At 34.6% G+C, this 23,170-nt stretch overlaps 2 pseudogenes; one reads left to right on the forward strand and one right to left on the reverse strand.

Moving 5' to 3' along the window:
- The first annotated feature begins 479 nt into the window (after positions 1 to 479).
- On the forward strand, positions 480 to 788 carry LOC145259248 (histone-lysine N-methyltransferase SETMAR pseudogene; annotated as a pseudogene).
- A 21,200-nt stretch (positions 789 to 21,988) lies between these two features.
- On the reverse strand, positions 21,989 to 22,116 carry LOC145259363 (U2 spliceosomal RNA; annotated as a pseudogene).
- Between the last annotated feature and the right edge of the window lie 1,054 nt (positions 22,117 to 23,170).

The raw sequence follows: 23,170 nt of genomic DNA on the forward strand, positions 1-23,170 counted from the left end.
AAATTCTGTGCAAATTCCTTAATTCGAATGAAAAATGCCCCAATTTAACAATAACCGCTTAAAGAAAGTAACAGTTTATATCGACGGAAAGGTTAGAGAAGTAATAATATCCGATTAGTAATTCAGAGGACTAAGTAATGCGATTATTCTATCCGTATCTAAATTATTGCCGAACTATATACTAGTTTATTTACTTTAGATAAACATGAATACTTACACAATCAAGTGTAAAAGATTATCTCACGTGCATGTTCCCAAAGTAAGACGTCCGATCTTCAAAAATCAGCAATTTGATTTTTTTCAGGCGTAAAATCGTAACTCTATAGAAACCATTGCCTATAATTGCCCTCCACACTTGTTTTTGCAATCAAAGCTACCGATTTCTGAAATTAGGCCGAAAAGTCACTGAAACAGCTCGTGATATAAACGAAGTGCCTGGTTAAGGAACCACTATTCAACGCACAGCACAATGGTGCTTTATGAAATTTCATGGCGGCGATGAGAGGTTTAAAGATAATGAGAGTAGTGCTAAGCCATCGGATGCAGACAGCAATCAATTAGGTGCTTTAGTCGAAGTACATCTACACAGAATTACTTTTGAACTTGCGAAAGACCAAAAAAATGACAAATGGGTGCCTCGCAAATTAAACGACAAACAAAATAAACGCCGTTATGGAGTGTCAACTTCCCTTGGTTTGCGCAACATGAAGGACCAGCTTCTTGACCGAATTGTGACGTGCGATGAAAAGTGGGTCCTTTACGACAAGAACCGACTCTCAGCTCAGTGATTAGACGCCAACAAAGCTCCATAACACTTCCCAAAGCCAGAGGTGCGTCAAAAGAAGGTCATGTTGACTGTCTCATAAGCTGCAACTTGTCTCATCCATTACATTTTCTGAATACAGGCGAAACCATTACGACGAAGTGTCCTGTAAAAAAAAAATGAATAAAATGAATCAGGAATTCTGACAACAACGCCCCGCATGAGACTACAGAGAAGTCCCACTTCTCCTCAACAACAATGCCCTACAACACGTTTCTAAATCGTTTCTGCAGAAGTTGAACAGATTGGGTTACAAAACTCTGCATCATCCGCCATAACTTTAAGAGCTATCGCCTACCGACTACCATATTTTTTAATCATCTCGACAACTTTCTACGTGACTAATACTTAAAAAAAAAAAAACTTAAGCGATATTAGAAACGCTTTCAGCGACATCATCGCTACCAGAACGCAAGACTTGTACGTTACTGGCACAAATAAACTTGTCTCGCGTTGGCAAAAAGATGTGTTGATTCTGATGGTCGATATTTTGATCAATAATTTTTTTGGAGTCAAGATATGTTCACCAGAAGTTAAAAAACTGCAAGAACTTTTTTTGTTAACTTGATAACATTACTAGGAAATTGTTCACCATTTCTATATTGAGCAAAGGTATGCGTGCATGTAATCTGGTAATTTTTAGCTTAAAATGATATGCTGTTTTTGTAGATTTAGCCAGTGTTTACTTATAGGGTAATCAGCATCATGTCAGGTTGTCCTGACAACACTTGTACCGCGAGAACGAAGACACTAAAGTTTACGTGCATCTCAAGTTAATTGTTTTTAATCAGTTAAAATCACTTTTGTAAGACCTGTTTCAAGTATTCTTCGATTAATTTAATAGCAAATGTTTACTGCACTTCAAGTGCATGGCGAACGTTTCTGTGACTTTCGTCACGTTTTTCCTCTTAACTGTCAGTGTTGCCAAATACACGAAAGCTATGTAGAAATAAATATTTAGCAACGGCGTTATACGATAACTAGCAGGCCGCTTGGCGTTGGCCGGTAGTAATACATGCTTACATATTATATTTTAATTCAGGCAAACTACTTATTTATTATTATAGAGACAATTCTCTATTGATTATTATATTAAACCTAACATGTATTAGCAAGATTAAAAATAAAAATAAATGTATGAATTGTGTGCCAAACTAGAATCGAAACCAAAACATGAAACTCCCCACCCTTATTCCGTAGGACATATTTCAAGTTTGCACAAATTTAATTCTGGATTCCGGCGTACTTCCAGCAGTTTTTACATACGTTTAGATTTTATCTAGATTCTCTACCGTTTCCTACTATACTTAAAAACACAAAGCGATATTACTTTTATTTTTATTTTTATTTTTAATTAAAAAAAAAATGGCGGATTATTATCCTCATCTTTTATCAGTTGTTTCACGACGTTTCGTCCAAGTATTCCTCTGGACTTCGTCAGGTTGTAACCGCGACGAATAGAAACTCTGTGGTGAGACGACAACAACTACGGAAGGCAGTAATTGCAATAAATGCAGTCAGGAGGTTCAGAGTTCTTATCAGTCGCGATTACCACCTGACGAAGGCCAGAGGAATAATTGGCCGAAACGTCGTGAAGCAACTAATAAAAGGTGAGGATAAAATTAATAAATATTACTTTTCTCAATAAATTCCAATTAAATAACAAAGCGATATATATTAATCCTCATATATAAACATTAATCAATTTTTATCAATCAAAATTACAATGCTTTTTAACATGCCAGTTCAGTTGTTGACACTAAATATTTAAAGGATTAATCACATGGATGTTGTCAACATTCATAAGTCAAAATCGTGATACGGAACCTACTGGTATCGAACTGAGCACATGCAGCTTGTCTGCCCGAATTGTTGGCCACTTTGTTACCTTTACTTCATATGAGGAATAGTCCTCTACTAAAGAAATATTGGCATTTGGTACAAAGACCGTAACCACGTATATAGGCCCGACGACCACTTGAGGAAAGGGTTAATGAATGTAAGGTGGTATTGAAGTAATCGTTAATATGCAATTTGGGTAAAATTTCGTTATTTAAGGGGACGTTTCAACAAGATAATGTTTACATTGAAATTGAATTCGACAATATTGTAGTCGTCTGGAAAGCAGGCTAGCGAAACAGTGAATAACAGGCAGGCAGTTACAGGAAAGCAGCTGTGTTCATGAAATCTGGGTTGAGATTTTAGCACAGATAGAGAGTGGTTGATAGTGAAACATACTAATCTATGTCAAGCTTATAACAAATCTGGAGTGACCACTCCAGGTGCCGGCGTATTCCGGTGATAAAAAACCCTAAGTATGCAAAACAACCAGGATGCCCCTCGATTGTCTAGACCGAAACAAACGGCACAATCACGGCAGATCAACGAAATTAAGCAACGATGAGCCTGGTCAATACCATATGGGTGACCATTTAGGAAGACTAGGCGATATATGTACCACATCGAGTCGTAGAAATTTCCAGGTTGGTATCTGAGGGCGCATATAACTCACAGTGGGATATGCACTCCCGAATCAAGTCGGAAAACCACGGAAAACTGCCATCTTGTCTTCCCGAAATTATCCTCGGTCTATAATTTTGAGACCCGTGGTAGCTGTCGCTGTTAAATCAGCAGGGCCACTGCATGCATGCCTGCACTCTAGTAGCCTTTATCATTCACAAGGAATCTGCAAAGCAGTAGAGCTATTTTCCCATTTCCTTGGATCGGTTCATGGGCACCACGGCGTATCGTTAATGCCGCAGGTCTAGGGGGTAAACCACGTTTGATTTCCAAGGAGTTCAGCTTGCACCCATGATATGTACGGTTCCCGCATCTCGACATTGCACACCACCGCATAGACTTTGCTAGTGAAAAAAAAAACTTACAAATATATCGCAATTGTTTGATAAACACGAACACTTATTCCTAAACGAGGGAAGTCTTAATAGTCACTGAGATGTCTACGACTTTTATTTCATTTTTATCGTTTTTTTTTTCCACGGGAAATATTTATATAATAAATTTACGTCCTATTTGTGGCGGTCCATGGTTCGATATTTTTACGGAGTATTCAATATTCTTCCTGGACAGAAACAGATTTACCATGAAATCATCCCAATAACTGGTGTACGTTACCCACGTGTTATGAATATGAAAATATATAGGGACGTTAAAATATTCTTCATTTGCTTGGCTCTGGCGTCATTCCTATTGACAAACGAAGGTATTGAATTAAAAAAAATTATCAATTTTATCAGCGTATTTAATATATATATATATACATATGCATATATATAAATATGCATATATATAAATATACATGTATACATATATATATATATATATTCATATAAAAGCATATATACACATATTAACGTATACATATATATGAATATATAAATATGTATATATACATATATATATGTACACATGTATATACATATCGGTTAATATATATACAGATATGTATAAATAGAGATGCATATATACATATATGTACATATGTATATACATATCTGTATATATCCACATATATATATACATATGTACATATATACACACATATATGCACATATATACACATATATACAAACATACATATATACGTATATATGCATATATATATGCATATATACATAAATGTAATATAATAATAACTATTATATATAATAATAAATATAACATAATATGATATATATAATATAATAGATAATATAATATATATTAATATAATATACAATCATAAAAATAATATATAATATATAATGAATATATATATAATAAATATAATGTATAAATATATATATATATATATATATATACATATGCATACATTTATGTACATTTATATACATATATATATATTTATATACATATACATATATATATACATTTATATATATGTATATATATTTCTATACATGCATATATATTACCTAATACATATAGCAACTAAATAATATATATATATATATATATATATATATATATATATATAATCATTTCTGACAGTCGTAGCATCCGAATTGGGCACTTCTATGAATTTTACACATACATGTACAAAATTAATGATCTCAGCGAAGGTTACCGATGTATGTTACTTTCGTCAAATATTTATTATGTTTTAAGGTTTATAAGTTTATGAAGTAAGCAATTGTTTAATTATTAGTCTCTCTGTTTTATGTAAATTCATTCAGAGAAAACTTTGAGAAAAACTCAGCATGAGTTTCCTTTTGTCTTTCGTGCATGGAATGCTTTATTTGTTTAATAGTCAATCGAAAATTACAGGACAACATGAACCTTACCATTCATTAAACACTGCAAAGTAAACAAGGGTAAAACAATGTGATAAAGACCAGAAAACGCTCGTGTATTTATTAAGCTTTTTCATTTGGTTATTGATTGCTGATTAATGAAAATATAAGAGTTTCAAAGACTGTCCGCGTGTTTAACTCTGTTGTCCTGGTCTGCTTCCCAGCTTACTACAGCATGATCTGCTTCAAGCCCAATATAAACGCGTTTCAGCTGTTCCGCTATATTAAATAACTAAATATTACATAATTCTAACCAAAATCGATCACTAAGTTGTTGTCTCAGTGACAACTTTACATTGAGTCACCCTTATCCTCGAGTGGCGTTATGACCTTGATTGTTATTAAAACAGCGTATTCTGATTGTTTTGACTCACGAGTATATAGCCGACACAGTTAGACACAGATACTCAATCGAGAACCACATCATTCTATATAAAAGCATATAAGGGATTAACTAATGCACACCCGAGAATACAAACAATGAAAAAATGTGATGTTGGCCCTGCCCTAGTTATTACTTATAAAATAAAATCAAACTAATTGGCAATTTGATTTATTTTATTTTATTTGTTTATTATCCATTGATAAAAACGTCACAAAATAAGAGAAGTGAAATTGAAAAAGTTGCCGATACTAAGCAGTGCCTAAATTCTGTTCATTTGTGAACATCTTGTTTCACGACTTCGAATCTTAACAATAGAAGCCCTTACGTTTCTGCAGCGAATTGCGGACATTGCATAAACCAATTTGATGCCAAGAATATTGGTTCAAGTCCAAACAGTAGTTACCGATACATCACATTCGGATCTATTTTGAACAAGAGAACTGCAATTCTCTTCCCTTTGTCAGACATACGGCTAAACATGAGTGGAATAAAAAGCGAGAAAGAAAGAAAACAAGAATTACGCGGCTAGCGAAAATTAACGTAAGTTTCACACTCTATACTATATAAGTGGTAGTAAGCAGGTAGGCAGGCAGGGTCGCACACGTGCCGCGATGGAGGAAAATAATGTGATGACTTTTCTGTTGCGTCCATCGCCAAAGCGGAAGTGGCGAAAGTTTAAATTAAGGTTAGTCAATCGAAAAGAGGGAATTACTTTCGAAAATGTTATCGTAAAAAGCGACCCGTCCTTGTAAAAAAGTGTCCAGTTGAGGGTTAATGTTTTAAGCCATTTTTTTTATATCTATCGTCCGAAGGGTCGACCTTCAAAAAGATTCCCATCTTGTGAAAATCCGTCGCCGCTGTCGAAAGTTTTAAGCAGACATACATACACACATACATACATACATTTAAACAGACAGCTGACATTTATATAATAGGTTATGGCACATTTTATTAAGAATCGTATGATATATTTCCGAGTATTGCCCCATCCCGTTTTACTCAGTGGTCTTGTTCTTTCAATTCAATCCCTGTTTTGTTATTTTATTATGATGCAGCTTTCTTTTCCAGTATCTTCTTTTTCCAAGAACTGCAAGAACTGCAAGAACTGCAACTTTGCCAATTATTTTCCATTCTACCTATAACCTTGGTAATTTCAAAATAAGATCGACAACATCTGACGTGCCTTCTTTCGACAATCATCGTTTCTGATTGCTGGCTCTTACAACAAGTGGCTTCACGTCTGGTCTGAAGCGATTTGCATAACAAATGTCTGTCACCTGTAAACATTGCCGATCATTTTTTTTTCTTAACATAATTCACAAGAGATTATTTGAATTAAAGAGACAAGATTAAAATGCCAATAGCCTTTTGCCGTTAATAGACCGGTTAAAGCATGTGAAGATCGACCCATAATGAACATAGGTGACCAAACGGGTCAAAATATCCTGCATGTAACATAAAGATTAGAAAAACATGCCATGTGCATTGAAAAGAAATTATATAAAACATCATGAATTTAATTTGACCTAAATTTACGAAGATAAAAAAAAAATCGGATTTATTCGAAAGTTGTTAGAATATGCACCTCATCTTTTCTACGACCGAAGAGAAATCTTCATCCACAGACAGATGCAATGGTAATATTGATTATCGAACACCAAGCATACAAATATATGAAAATGGAGATTATATTTAATCCTACAAATTCCTAAGGATTATTTAAAAAGACTAAATCCGGCTAAACACACACAGAGGTAGACACACACGCACACACACACACACACACACACACACACATATATATATATATATACATAATAAAAAATTAAAAAAAGATAAACAAATAGCAAATTCATCCCGATCTCATTATAAATTTATTTCGACCGGAAAACGGCTTATCAAATGAACATGTCTGGGTTATTCGTTGGACTGGAATAATTGAACGAAATTAAAACCACTTTTGTATTTATTAAAAACTGAAGGGGTCGAGATAGGACGGGGAGAAAAAATGGAGTAAGAATTTAGATAAATATAGAGAAATGACAAAGAGAGAAAAGAGAGTGAAAGAAGCGAATATTTGGAATAAGAGAGGGATAAGGAGAAAAGAGTGAGGGTGAGAAAAATAGAGAAGGCAAAACAGAAAAAAAAAACTCACGCTGCCACGAAAAATGTAAGTTTATAGATTAGAAGAAATAGATCTAAGATCACAGTGTATTATCTGTTCTGATGCTAGAGATAAATTAATTTGTTCTTAGTCAGTTTAGGAGAAACACTTCTACACTAGGAGAAGTTTTGCCCACTTCCAGATTGCCACTTTCGGGAAGCACCCCCCCCCCACACACACATTAAAGACGACCTCTTATCACATTTTGCTCACGTGGCGAAGCAAAAAAATACTAAATGATTGACCCATAAATCCAGTTTAACGGATATAAATTTATGGATTTGTGTTGTTGTTTAATTTTCTATATTTTATTTGATTTACAGGAGGGACCCGACGTTTCCTAGGATGGAATGATTGTCAACGAATGTTTCTCACCCCTATGATTTTATTATCATCGAAATCGAACACATCGCACAATTTTCAATCAAATCGATAGAGTTGCTACTCTAGATGGGGACCCATTGCGGTGTACTGGGAGAAAGATTCACATGCTGCTCCGAATTAGTCCACAATACATTGTAGTCTACATTACACTGTGGATACAGGCTCCTTCAGTCTTGGACAGACTAAGGATACCCACGAAGTGTTGTGAAATTTTTATTGCAGGAGGTGCGCAATCTCCAACCACACCTCTCCTGATACGACATTGTTAAATACCAGTTGCAAGTGAAGTACAGGACGACTGGAAACAAATGCCGAGATAAGCGGAGAGCACATACAGCGACTAGAATTCCCAAATGGTCACCCATCTGATACTAACCAGGTTCAGCGTTTCTTAACTTCGATTATCTGACGGGAACCGGTGTGTCAACGCGATTATACCGTACTACACTGCAATTAACCCATTGTGATTTTATATATAATGGCTTGAATATATATTCATATATAATGGCTTGAATTAAATTTTAAACTCCAAAACTCAATTATCATTGTTCAATTGTGCTCCAAAAAAACAATTATTTCGAACTCAAGCCTGTCATATCAAAGAATCTAGTGTTGATTTTATATGTCTGGCCATTTGGCTTGTGTGGAAATAAAGCCTCTCAGTGCACTTGTTATGTTAAGCTGTGTAAGGTGTTAATTTTGATCAAAATCGTCTGTTCAAAGTTTCATTAAATCATTTCGATTATGGATTATCGATACATATCAAATAAATTTCGATACAAAACCTATCTAAAAACAATGCCATGAAGATAAACTACATTCGCTTGAAATTTTATAAAAATCTAATTAGGGGTTTTCGAGTTGATACGGAACGAACTCACACACATAAATGAAACACACACAGACACACACAGTTTCTTTTCCTGTAATAGCATAGATCGTAGGTGAAAAATGTAATATATTTCTGTTCTATCAGACAAAAGGAGGGGGAATCTGTAAATTCACCTTTGTCCGTTCGTCTATCCGCAATTTTCTCAATAAATACGCCTTGGAATGTTTTGAAATATTGCACAAACATTAAACATGATATGAGTAAAAAAAGTAACAGAACGGATTTTCCGCGAAAACTCCAGTTGCCCCCAGGGATGAATTCCGGGTTTAAATGGCTAAAATTAACACTTTTGTACTTATTAAAAAAACACCGATACCGTGGATTTTTATAAAACTTTCTAAAAAGTTGTATATACCTGCTTTCTATATAATTTTTTTTGTCTATACTTCGCAATAACTCTTGGATGTGCCCCAGGGGTTCATTTAGGGGTAATAAATACGTTCCATTTTTGGGTCTATTTTACCATATTTGTCCAAAATTTTCTGTGTATGTCTTTTTAGCAGTTTTGTATGGTGCTGAACTCAAATTTAAATATGTTAGGGCTTTAGGGACTTTTGGCGCTAAATGGCGGAGGGGGGCAAATGAGGGACTTAGTCATTTATTTTCTTGCATGAGACAGAACTCAAATGTACATGTTAAGGCCTAAAAATGTACCGTTGGTTAATTTTACCATGGTTTTCCTTCCCCTGGTGATTTTAGGGGCTAAATGGAGGGTAGGGGCCAATGCTGAACTTTGTCATTTTTTATGTCTCGTTTACTGTGCACTCACGGAGGAACATGCATGTTTCACTTGTTAACATTAATTTATTTCTCATTTCAATTACTCGAACATGCATTTTATTTTATATCGATTCATTTCATGTAATTCACTCAGCCATAAATCTAATTTTTATGACAACCCCTCCATCAGATTGTTCTGCCCAACAAAGCTCTGACTTTGGTGGTGTGAGCAAAAATATTTTAGAATTATTCCCACTTTTAAAGAAACAGTTATCTTCCCTCTTTGGCAAAAGTCAGATTCCGTAATTAATTAGTTTCTTTGCCAAAAAATTAAACACCTCTTTAACTTCATAACTTTTGACATCAACTACTATGATCAACCTATTTCTGCGATCCTCTTAAATAAGGCTCTAATTTTGGCTATAAGAAATTATGACTTAACTAATTTAAAAATTAAATTAATTCTCTTAGTCAGAAAAACAATTATACAATTTAACAATAAATATTTGACTAGAAAAGACAACCCTAACAATTTTTATATTTTAATTGGATGTCGGACTCTGCATGCGTTGCAGATTTCGTGGGTCTCTTTTTACTGAAATGACTTAAATACAAATTTAAACTTATCCAAAGGGTCTTTTATAAAGACGACGCTTTATTCACTGCAACAGACAGCGCATTACATATTTTTTAAAATAACTTTAACTTTTCTATAGTTATCGAACTAAATAAAAAAAACTTCATATTTTCTACACATTACAGTTTATCTTAACACGGAGATATATAGCCCCTATCATTAACTCTACCATAACTTTTATACGTTAGTAAGTCCTCTAACCACCCCAATTCAATTATAAAATCTATAACATAATTTCTCTCTAGAACAATTTCTAATCTTTCTGCCGATAAAAAAAAAATTAAATCAAAATGCTACCTTCTTCATCAATGTCTTAAGAAATTCAGGATACAATGAAAAGCTTAAATACAACTATTATGCTCCACCCCTGTTGACGTCTTAAATTTGTAATCACAGAAAATATAACTCGCAACAAACCAGTTCAAATAACAATACCTGCTGCTATCAATAGCAATGCACCAAGCTACACCTATAATCCGAACCAACATACTAATAGTAACACCACTAATCCACCAAATCGCCTTCGGTGATAGAAAAATATTTTATTTAATCCTCCATTTAGCGTAAATGTAAAAAATCAATATAACTAAAGAAGTGTTAAATATTGTACAAAACTCTTTAAAATACCCACATAGATATAGTTCTTTTTTAATATAAACTCAAACAGATGTCTTTTTCCACTATGCCTAATTAAGCACCAAGAATCTTAATATCTAATAACAAAACTATTTAATCTGCCAAAAATTATATTTCCAATTAAACCCCAAAATAAATGCAGATGTAACAACAACAGCTTTACCTACTCAATAATGACTGCATCCATAGAGTTGTTATACATTCATGCACGATTACATAGCTTCCACGCAACTCTCCCATAACAGACACTAATATTCTGTCATAGAGTTCTCTCCCTTCCCACCAACCATCTGTTAGAATTACTGATTAACTAAACGAATCAAGCAGCCCTTCTATAAGCAATCATAGAACTACAACTTTAATAAAGAAAAGAATATAAAACTACACATTTCCTTTTAACAGTCAAAATTCTAATAATAACCAAGGAACTTCCCTTAGCACTTTAATTAAAAACTGTAGTCTAATAATACTCCCTTCTAAATGAAATGGATTATCCTAATAAAGGTACATTCATATACTCCAAGCTCTAAGTCATCTGACCGCTGCCCAGCAAAAGCTATTAAAATAATTACTTTCCCTCCAAGTTGCAATATAATATACTCTAAAAACAAACTAATCTATTATTGCGAACATAAGACCAAATTTAAATGTGACAAGTTTGAAATTACACAGCCCTTATATTAAGCCTAAAGATACACAATCAATAATATTACAGATAATTTCTACATACTTTATCAGCACTTAATAACTTTATAATTTTATTTGTAATTCTTTATTTCCTTTATGTTTTGCCAGCTTTACATCTACAGTTTCCGGATGGGTGTATACATGCGCATATGTTATTACATTCATCTAATCTCAATTTTGTTTATTTTGCGGACTATTTTCCTAATCTTTTTAGTTGAGCATATTGGTTCTGCAATAAATAAAATTTATAAATAAAACTTATCTCAATAAGCATTTCAAGTAATTAAATATATCCAATTACTAATACATTTATATTTTTGTATGTGGGTTTACTTATACTTTGCTATGTGCATTTGCATACACAATTGCGTAAATGTATGTTGATTTTTGTACAATTCTCAGTTTTTACTTTATAGCGGAAACTGTGGATCCGGCTAAATTTCTTTCTCATGAATGTCGTTTTATCCTCTTTAAATCTGTTCATTTATTTATTTATTTACTTTATATATATTTTATATCACAATTTTAAATAACCTTCCTAATCTATTAGATGGAGATGTTTCTAATTTAACTCAGACCACTGAATATAGAAACACTCTGTGATTTAGGACTACTCATTTCACGCAATTGGACTGCTTCAATCTTGGGAAACCTGCTGATCATTTAATTTTAAAATCATTACTTGTCTATTTCATGTAATCCCTTTTTTCTGCCCTCATTCGTGCACCACTTCAACATTTGTTTGCCTAGGTCATTGTGACATTGTATTTTCAATTCTAAAAAAAAAATAACTCAATCACTACTCATATTTTCTGTTTCTTTATTCGTATTTAGAAAGTCGGCATCGGCAGAAGAGATTTAAAATCTCACCATTTCTTCATTCTACAGAAAATTTATCTTTTTTTCTATAATAATATTTTTAACTCGCTCTTTTTTCTTTGTGAATGATTTCAAAGAATTCTGCCTTTTGGATGACATCGAAATATTTTCCAGTAACTCGATTCCTTTGAATTTTTACTTCTGGATACAGAACTTCAACCAACTTTTCTTGGATTTTACAGTTATTGGATATCATGACATCATTTTTTTACCAATATTCCCTTTGAATTACTATTTTTTAAAAACTTTTATCAAGTAATCTCTATGGCTTACTTGTAGTTTCATGAAATATTTTGCAAGTAAAGTCCGATTTCGCATTTTGCTAATTCTTTTTTTTTTTACACGGAGGTCACCACTTATCAAGGCCCGGAAGCCAGTCAGGCATAAGGGTTATTGCAAGTACAGTACGTTAGTGTAGAGATATAATTAAGTGTTTACTTAAGAGGGCGGTTCATTAGGAATTTGTTAACGTTAGACTTGAATACATCCAAGTTGTAGTCAGGTGGGAAGCAGGCAGACAGAACAGAGTTCCACAGGCATGCAGTCCTAAAAAAGAAGCTTTGTTCATGGAATCTACGTTTTGATTTAGGCACAGATAAAGAGTGGGGGAAATGTTTCACAGTGGATTCAGCTAGACGGGTGTTTTTCATGAAGGATTGGCGAGGGGGGGGGACAAGAGATGTGAGTTCAGAATTATTACCCTCTAGTGAGAAGGTGTATTTCTATTTAAACTCCGCGAATTAAGGACAGTCCACTTAATTTGCGTTTCCTTTTTGTAGGTTTAAACATGTTTTATTAATTATTTGTTCTTATATATATATATATATATATATATATATATATATATATATATATATATATATATATATATATTCCCACTTCCTCACCGAAGTTAAACAACGTTGAACCTGGTCAGTACTGAATGAGTAGCCGTTTGGAACATCAAGGTGCTGTGTGTGCTATCCGTTTACCGCAGCATTGTTTCCAATCGTGTTGGATTTCTCATTGCCACTGAATAAAACAGTTCCGATTCAGGAGAGGGGTGGGGGGAGAGATTACGCAAAACTTGTCTCATAATAAAACGCACATCTGCTCTTATAGGAGGCATTCTTTTGTCTTTCAAGACTGAACCGAGCCATCGATATATGAGTCGGTGGTTAAACAAATATATAAACTTGAAGGTTAACATTAGCGCTATCAATATATGTAAGGTTGAAGATTTAAAGTGGAGGTTAAATATAATAATAACTATATTAGACTATATAAATCCATATGTTGGTATGCATACATTTATTTTTCGATGTTTTAAGGAGACAAGATAATTGAGGGGAGAATATAACGCTTCCTCCTATTATTGTGTCTCCTTGTTACATCGACAAATAAATGTATACGGGCATATGAATTTTTTTGTTTATAATTATATAGATACATAAACATATATATGTGTGCGAGTGTGTGTGTGTGTGTGTGTGCGTGTGTGTGTATATACATGTATATGAGTTGAAAATAATGAATATAATCACATACATTCTGGAAGACAATAAAGTTTAATGGTGAAAAGAAAAGGTAATAGTTGTATATAATTTTGTTCATGTGCATAGACATTAGCAAAAATGTATTTACTATGTAAAAAATATACTTGATTTAACAGATATTTATAAAATAATTTGCTTTCTGTTCATATTATCATCTTTATACTAAAATTCCGTATACTATCTATTCCATACCTGTCTATAAAATTTACTGACCAAATAGAGCACTGGTAGTCTATATATATATATATATATATATATATATATATATATATATATATATATATATATATATATATATGTATTTATTTATTTATATATATATATATAATATATATATATGTATGTATATATATATATATATATATATATATATATATACTATAATAATTATTAAATACCTATAGAGACTAGCTAGTGTTTCCTTTTTTCGGGAATCATCAGCGCAACAGCAACTATCTTTGACGTCATTAGCAGGGACTAGATTCATTCGGCAGCCGATGAACGCGATAAATATGGTTTAAATTTAAACGTTGATTTTTAAATGTTTAAACGCCTGCCATAGTGATCTAACCATTATATGATGATCTGCGAGTGCAAGCACAATGACCGACTTTATTTCAACTGAGCGTGCTAAACGATAGCAAGCGATTTTCTTTATGCGGCTTCCATAATTAAATACTAAAAAGTATTAAATACATATTAACACTAGTTTTTCATCCTTTTAGGAATCATCAGTACAGACTGTCACGATTAACACCAGTCGATGTTGAACCCGGCAACAGAAGTCGTCTCCGGCTTCATTAGCAAGGACCTGATCCATTCGGCCATCGTTAACTGCTATAAATCTTGTTGAAATTTAAACATTTATTTTAAAATGTTTTTCAACGTCTGTCAGAGTGATCTAATCATTATATGATGATCTGCGAATATATATATATATATATATATATATATGTATATATAGTAATTGTCTGTATTTTTGAGATGAGGTGTTTTCATTGATTGAGATTGTCGGACTGACTTCCTCATCTTGGTTGTTATAGTCACAACGTTTCGCCCGTTTTGCCCTCCGGCCTTCATCAGGTGTTTTGTATCGATCTGGGGAACCGTTTGTTAGGAGTCTCGAACCCAACCCTTTATTATTACACGGTTCCCCAGTTCGATACAAAAAACCTGATGAAGGCCGGAGGGCAAAACGACTGAAACGTTGTGACGATGATAATATATATATATATATATATATATATATATATATATATATATATATATATATATGAGGTAGTTGCTTGTGTAGCCGCACTGATGAGCTGTGAAACAGAGAAACAGTACTATATCTCTCTCTACGCACATACACATACATACACACACACACACACACACACACACACATATATATATATATATATATATATATATATATGCATGCATATATATTTGTAGAGAAAGAGAAAGAAAAGATGGAATTGATTAAAAGACAAACATACGACGTAAAAAATAAAACAAATATACAAAAGTACTCTTGTGTGTATATATTTGTATTTCTAAGCTTTTTATTCAATCATTTCACTTGGAGAAATATATACCTATATTCAATGTGTTTTTGTATTTTTGTCGACACTATTTTGTAGGTTAGTGTGTGTGTGTTTATAGTATTGCCTGTGTATGTACTGTTGTTCGTACATAAATCAGTGCATACACTTTTCTTTACCATAATCCTTTCTTTCTAATCCTAATCTTTGACAGATTAGTTTAACAACTGGTTCTATTCTTCGTCTTATTAATTTTATTGGCAAGCGAAAAAATCCATACTGCTATTGTACTTAAAAAAGAAACATAATTCGACTGAGAAAAGGTAAAAGTAATACATAAAACGAAGTTATTTATTTTCTAATATATATATATATATATATATATATATATATATATATATATATATATATATATATATATATATGACAAATGTTGCTGTAATTAAAATCTGAGTGACACATTTTCATTGTAAACCTGTAGCATTTAACACGTGACCGCTTCTAGAATACTTTTGCTATTCCGATTTCTCTTAATATCTACTGACCTAATGAAATAACGAAGACGATTTTGTATTAAAAATGTTTTTTTTAAATTACTTTAGCAAGCTTGTATATATATATATATATATATATATATATATATATATATATATATATATATACATGGGGATCAACACTTATCAAGGCCCGAAGGCCACTCAGGGATAAGGTTTATTGCGTGTACAGTAATCAATGAGATAGTATTGTAGTAATCATTAGTATTGGGAGTTTTGATAGAGAGTCTTACTTAAGGGGGCGGTTTGTCAGGAGTTTGTTTATGTTGGACTTGAAGACGTCCAAGTTGTAGTCAGGTGGGAAACAGGCAAGCGACAGAGTTCCACTGGCGTGCAGTTCTAAGAAAGAAGCTTTGCTCATGGAATCTACGTTTGGATTTAGGCACAGATAAAGAGTGGGGAAAATTATTGAGAGTAGTTTCAGCCAGACGGGTGTTTTTCGTGAAAGATTGGCGACGGGGGACGAGGGATTGGAGCTCAGACGAGCACCTGCCATTGAAATAGCGATAAAACAAAGACAAGCTTGCAACGTCTCTTCGGTGGGAGAGAGGTTGCAGGGAAGAGAAAAGGGCACCCCCCACTAAACCACGAAGTCTATTTTGTGCTCTGTCAAGGCATGATAGACTGTTTTTAGCAGCTCCTGCCCAGATGTGGCAGCAGTACTCCATCCCTGGACGTACTTGGCTTTTATAAAGATAGAGAATGTGGATAGATTTATATTATTCGTCATAAGTCGCAACCAAGCAGATATGACGTCATGTCACTAAATCGAAGTAAATCGTTCTCTTTCTCCAAAAATTAAAGCAATAAGCAACGTTTATATAGAAAATCCATTCATTCTCGTGCAGCCCTTCCGGGTACAGTCATTTAGGTCTATGGATTTCCATCTATCTCTCTCCCTCGAGGCAATCCTGAATTCATTGTTGATTATCCCTACCGACTGAGATGTTGTGATTAAGAACCCCATGCAGGGGTTCATCCTGGGTCCAACTCTCATCCTGATCTATATTAATGATCTTCCAAATCACCTCCTTAGATCATTCGTAGACATTTTTGCTGACTACAATCTAGTGCAGCATACCAAAGGCATTAAATGACCAAGTTCTCTCTCATTCTCTGATTTTCTGATTCTCTCTTCTCTGATATTGAGCATGTGGTACAATTGGGGAAAATGGCTAGTTACTTTCAATGTATCTTAAACCAGGTCTCTATCTTTGCATCATAAACATTCTGATACCAATCTGGCATCAATTGAAACGAATGGCTCTCGTCCTGGGGAGGCTCAATGTTTTGACAAGCTTCTGGACTTGACCTTTACTCCTGATCTAAAAGAAATGCATACCTTAAATCAATCCGTTGCCAAAGTCGCTGGAAAAATGATGGGATTCTTCTATCGACTCAATAGATATCTACCTACTGGTGCGATTCTCTATCTATATAAGAGCCAGGTACATCTAAGGGTGAAGTATTGTTATCACATTTGGGCAGGCGCTGGGACGAAGACCTTATCCTGGCTTGACAGAGTTCAGAAAAGACTTCCTAGCCTAGTGGGGGATGCCTTTTTCTCTCCCCTGCAAGTTTTTTCTAACAGAAGGGGCGTTGCAAGTCTATCTCTGTTTTATTGTTTTTTTTTTTCGTGGCAAGTGCTCGTCTAAGCTCCAATCTATGTTCCCCGCCTCGCCAAACATTCACGAGAAACGCTCGTTTAGTGAAAACACTATAATAATACCTCCCCCTCTTTATCTGTGCCTTATCCTAAACGTAGATTCCATGACCAAAACTTCTCTCTTAGAAGTGCACACCTGTAGAAACTATCTTCCGTTTACCTGCTTTTCAATTGACTACAATATGGCCGTCTTCAAGTCCAGCGTAAACAATTTCTTGATAACCGTTCAGCTTAAGGAATCCAATTTATCAAATTTACACTTCTAACGATTAATATGATATTGTCTTTCGACCACTGTATACTCTTTAATCCTTATCCTCCAGTGGCCTCTGGGCTTTGATAAGTGGTGATTTCTTTGTAAATAAAAACGACACTATTCACACCGTCTCTCGAATAAAGAGTTCGACGTATTGGCATAGCTTTCATTGCATTTGTACGAATATTATTTTGCAGTTTCTTTCTGTCCGAGAAATTGCCAAACCGAGCAATTGTCCTGACTATTGTACCTATTGTGTATACGGCACAATCAGGTGGACACACCGGTTCTTACCAGATCACCGAAGTTTAGCAACATGGAGCCTGACCAGTTCCAGATGGGCGACTATTTTGGAAGGCTAGGCGCTGTATGTACATTTTTGGAAGTTTGGACGCATGACCAGTGCCCTCATCCCGCAAAAAAGAACTTCTCGCTACAAAGGCATCTACAAAGTTGTGGATTGCCTATGCCCTTCCAGAAGCCACAGGATTGTATCCAGAGATATCTTCTGCTCAGCACAACGAAATACGAAATCATTTGAATTATTTCTGTTTGCTCCCGTATTACATCAGTCACCTATTTCCATGGCCTCACGTTACTAGCCTTTTATGTAGGGATGTGAATTTCTTAAACCATGTATTCCGTCATGACCTGGTGCTATCCAGTTCGCCATTTTCCGTAGGGTTGTCTTGAGAGTTTCCTTGTTGATTTCCTTCTCTGTTCCTTATTCGATTTGCTGTGATTTTCATTTCTTTCCGACATTCTGCTTTTCTATTGTAATCCTTTCGTTCTTCCCATGTATGACTTCAGTATGGTTGGGTTTCCGTCGGGTCCGGTTGTCCTGTTTTTGGTTTTCCTCCATTTAGATTTTGGTAGAATTTGCTTTCATTATATTCAAAGGCTGTTATTTATTATTATTATTATTATTATTATTATTATTATTATTATTATTATTGCCATCATTAAGACCATTTTTTACATTATTGATGCCTGTATGTAAAATAACTATACATGACTTTGAGTCGAGCGAAAAGTGCAGGCTGTAGTGATACAGAATCTGAAAAAGACTGCTTCCCAGATTGATTCATTGATACCAAATGCAAAATATGATTCTAAATAGATTAGACAGCAAATATGTACATAGATGGGATTTGGATTTTTTTTCATATTGGAGTGGAAGCCTGGGGTTTTCTCGAGAGGGTTTCGTTCATCTATTTAAATATAGATTTGGGTTCACGCAGCCTGCAATAACCATTTCTGGTAACAGAAATCGATACAACAGCTGAGACTGTTTCAATGCGATTGTAGCTTGAGAAAAATGACGAAAACTGGACAAAGTATTCAACGACAAATTAAACATCATTGCCATTTGAGACCAGAGCAATGAAAACGTCGCAATACCCGTAGTGATTTGCTGCAGAGAGCAGGAGCTAGCACCAGACCAAGAGAGACACCTATGGAACAATACATCCCGTTTGAAAAATACCAAAGGGAATTTGTCTCCGAAATGCATCGTAAAATTAAAACACACATATGCGTGCCGGCCGTAAAATTATCACAACCAAGTAGCACCTACCCAGATTCTATACAGTACTTCCGTCGTGGAATGTTCTTATGAGATTCACGGTTAACGAAATACCAGGCAATGAATAACGGAACAACACGGTTGTATATATACAATACGCCTGTCATTTATTGTGCGTTAAAAATTCAATAATCATGACAAAATATTAAGGGGAAATAATATTAATTAGAAAACATGCAGACAATGTCAACGGGTCAAAATGTTGTGAAATGGTCACTTCTGTATTATGCCCTGTTTTCCTGTGTAACCTCCGAGAGGAGGGGAGCCGTCGTGACAGAGCAATCAGTAAAGAGTAAGGCGTCAATACTGGCTGGCACAGTATCCGTTTGATGGTGTCATTATCCTCGAGGTCTGAATCTAGCAGTGGATAAGTTAGCGACGAATGATCGTAAGAAGTGTTAATCCTCCGTAAAGAATATTGATTGGGGTACGCGCAGCCTGCAATATGATGTATTGCCATCACGAATGTTTAATTGACAGGTATCAAAGGTCTAAAGATGGGTTCTACGTGAAAGTCCATGCTGTCTTAACTGTATACAGAAGATGTAATGACTGAAAAGAAGACATTAATAATCGCCAAACATAAACTGCGGTTCCGAGATGCATATTTCTTACATCCGTTTGTATGTGTATTCATTTAGTTGGGTAGATCTAATCTCTCTCTCATATATATATATATATATATATATATATATATATATATACTAGCAGTTCAACTCAGCTTTGCACGGACCCTATGTACTGTTCATAACTATATATATATATATATATATATATATATATATACATATATATATATATATATATATATATATATATATATATATATATACAGGGTGACCCCCAAAAACGGGCCCCAACTCTATTTTGGCCCCGTTTCTTAATGTTTTGTCCGAATGAAATAAACCTTTGGTCATCACTAGTTTATTATATTCAAAACATCACATACAAACACTAGAGTCCTTGGCCTTTTTTTCTCCGTTGACTGTAAAATGCTCAGAAAAACAATTGAGTGTCCTCTGGTTTTTTGGGTCACCTTTTATAAAACCTTAACATATTATTCCTTGTTGACTTTCCGCTCAGTGAGAACCTAGTACATATAGTCGTGTATATATATATATATATATATATATATATATATATATATATATATATATATATATATATATATAAAAGTTTGACTCATGTCAATGAAACCTACATTTCAGGTGTTTGGAGTCAAATTTGGCGAAGGGGTTTGGTCGATTTTGCAAAAAGCCATCTCTTTCAACTTTGACATCTTGGCAGCCAAATTTTCGCGCAAAAAACTGATTAAAAAGCTTGATGTATGTCTGAATACCCTTTATGTAAAATTTCAAATATTTTTACCTTAAATTAACTGAATAGTTTTCTAGAGACAGCAAAGTAAAAATCTTTTGCATTTTGACCTCTTCGAAGCAAGATTTTCGGCCAAAAACAATTTAAAAGCTTACCCTATGTCTGAATACACTTTATATAAAATATCAAATGTTTAGACCAAAAATTGGCTGAGTAATTTGGAAGAGACCACAAAGGTCAATTTTTTTTAACGTTGGCCCTAATCATGACCGTTTAAGATTTATTGTTTTGGGCTAACACCAAATTAAAGGTTTGATCTCTGTTCAAGTAATTTACATCTAAAATTTTAAGTGTGTAGACCCAAAATTGGCGGAGGATTTTGGTAGAGTTTTCAAAGGTCAAATCGTTGAATTTGGATTCCTTCACTGCAAAAACTTTGGCCGAAACCCATTTAAAAAATTATCATTTGGCAAGAAATTGAAAACGAGAAACTCCCAACTCATTTCTCTTGCCAGATATTTTCTTTAGCTTTCCAAGGTTTCATTTTTTTTTTTTTGTTAAAAAAGGCATTTTTTTATCCAAGAAGACTTGGACCAATGATTAAAGGGTGTGAAATTTACATTATGAGGTCTTATGCTGTGTCAAGCTAGCTTAATGGTTATCGTACTTGGCTCACTGCTTTAGGTTTGGACTTCGATTTTAGTCCGAGTGTGAGTATGATGTTTTTACTTACTAGATGTGGACGCTTTAGAAAATAAGGCCGATAGCCATTAGTCGCGTGCTCTCGTGTAATGAATGAATGCGCGAATGTAGGATTGACATGAACCTCTTAAAGATAAACTAAAATGGTCGAAAAATGGGCTGAAATTACTTAAATATAAAAAGTAAATGACTTAGAACGATTTAATGAACTTAAGGATGAATTGAATGAGCTTAACAATGCTTAAAAAATAACTGGAATCCTTCAAAAACAACTTGAATGATCTGGAGAATGACTTGAATGGGTTTGAGACTGACTGATTGTAAAGTGGGTGATCATTTTACATAAAATTAATACAGAAAACTGATTCCCCCACTTTATATTACAATAAGTACAGCATGTAGTAAGAACAGATACTACACTTTGATCTTGACCAAAAGGCCAAGAAAAAGGTATTTATTTGCTCCCCCACCGACCAAATTAGACACGGGGCCAATTTTTAATGTGAAGAGTGAAAGGGAAATGGGCCCCCCCCCCGGGGAGTAGGGGAGCTGGACAGTGACAATTGGTGTAAAGAGTTTTCCCTACATTGACCAAAGTCTTATATGTGGGGTTGTATTTATTTGCTCCCCCACCGAGAAACTAAGGCACTAGGTCGATTTTTAATGTGAGGAGTGAAGTGGAAATGCGGACCAGCTCCCGGGGGAGTAGGGGAGCTGTATAGTGACAATTAGTATGAAAGACTTGTATTATTTGCTCCCCCACTGAGCAAATTAGGCACAAGACCGATTTTTAATGTGAGGAGTGAAGGGGAAATGGGGACCAGCTCCCGGGGGAGTAGGGGAGCTGTACAGTGACAATTGGTATCAAAGATTTGTATTATTTGCTCCCCCACCGACGAAATTAGGCACAAAGCCGATTTTTAATGTGAGGAGTGAAGGGGAAATGGGGGCCAGCTTCCGGGGGAGTAGAGGAGCTGGATAGTGACAATTGGTATGAAGGGTTGGTATTTATTTGCTCCCCAACCCAACAAATTAAGCACAAGACCGATTTTTAATGTGAGGAGTGAAGAGGTATTTATTTGCTCCCCTACCGAGCAAATTAGGCACAAGGCCGATTTTTAATGTGAGGAGTGAAGAGGAGATGGGGACCAACTCCCCGGGGAGTAGGGATGCTTGATAGTGACAATTGGTATGAAGGGTTAACCCCACATATGGTATTTGCTTGCATATCTGCCGGAACAAAGGACAAGAAAACTTAAAAAACTAAGAACAGCATCTATTAACAACAGATCTTTGATTTTAACCAAAAAAGCCAAGCACAAACGACTGACAGACCGACCGACTGACCGACGGAGTTACTTATAGAGTCGCTTGCACGCGACTAAAAAAACATACTACTTGTCTGCACATGTCTTTGTTTCTGTATGAATGATGCGTCTGCGTATTTTACTATCGGGAACCCCGGGCGGCTTGGTAGTCATATATAAAAGGTTGTGTGTGTGCGTG

Source organism: Euprymna scolopes, chromosome 34 (genome assembly GCF_053919585.1).
Source record: "Euprymna scolopes isolate OS-2025 chromosome 34, ASM5391958v1, whole genome shotgun sequence".
NCBI classification, from domain to species: domain Eukaryota; kingdom Metazoa; phylum Mollusca; class Cephalopoda; order Sepiida; family Sepiolidae; genus Euprymna; species Euprymna scolopes.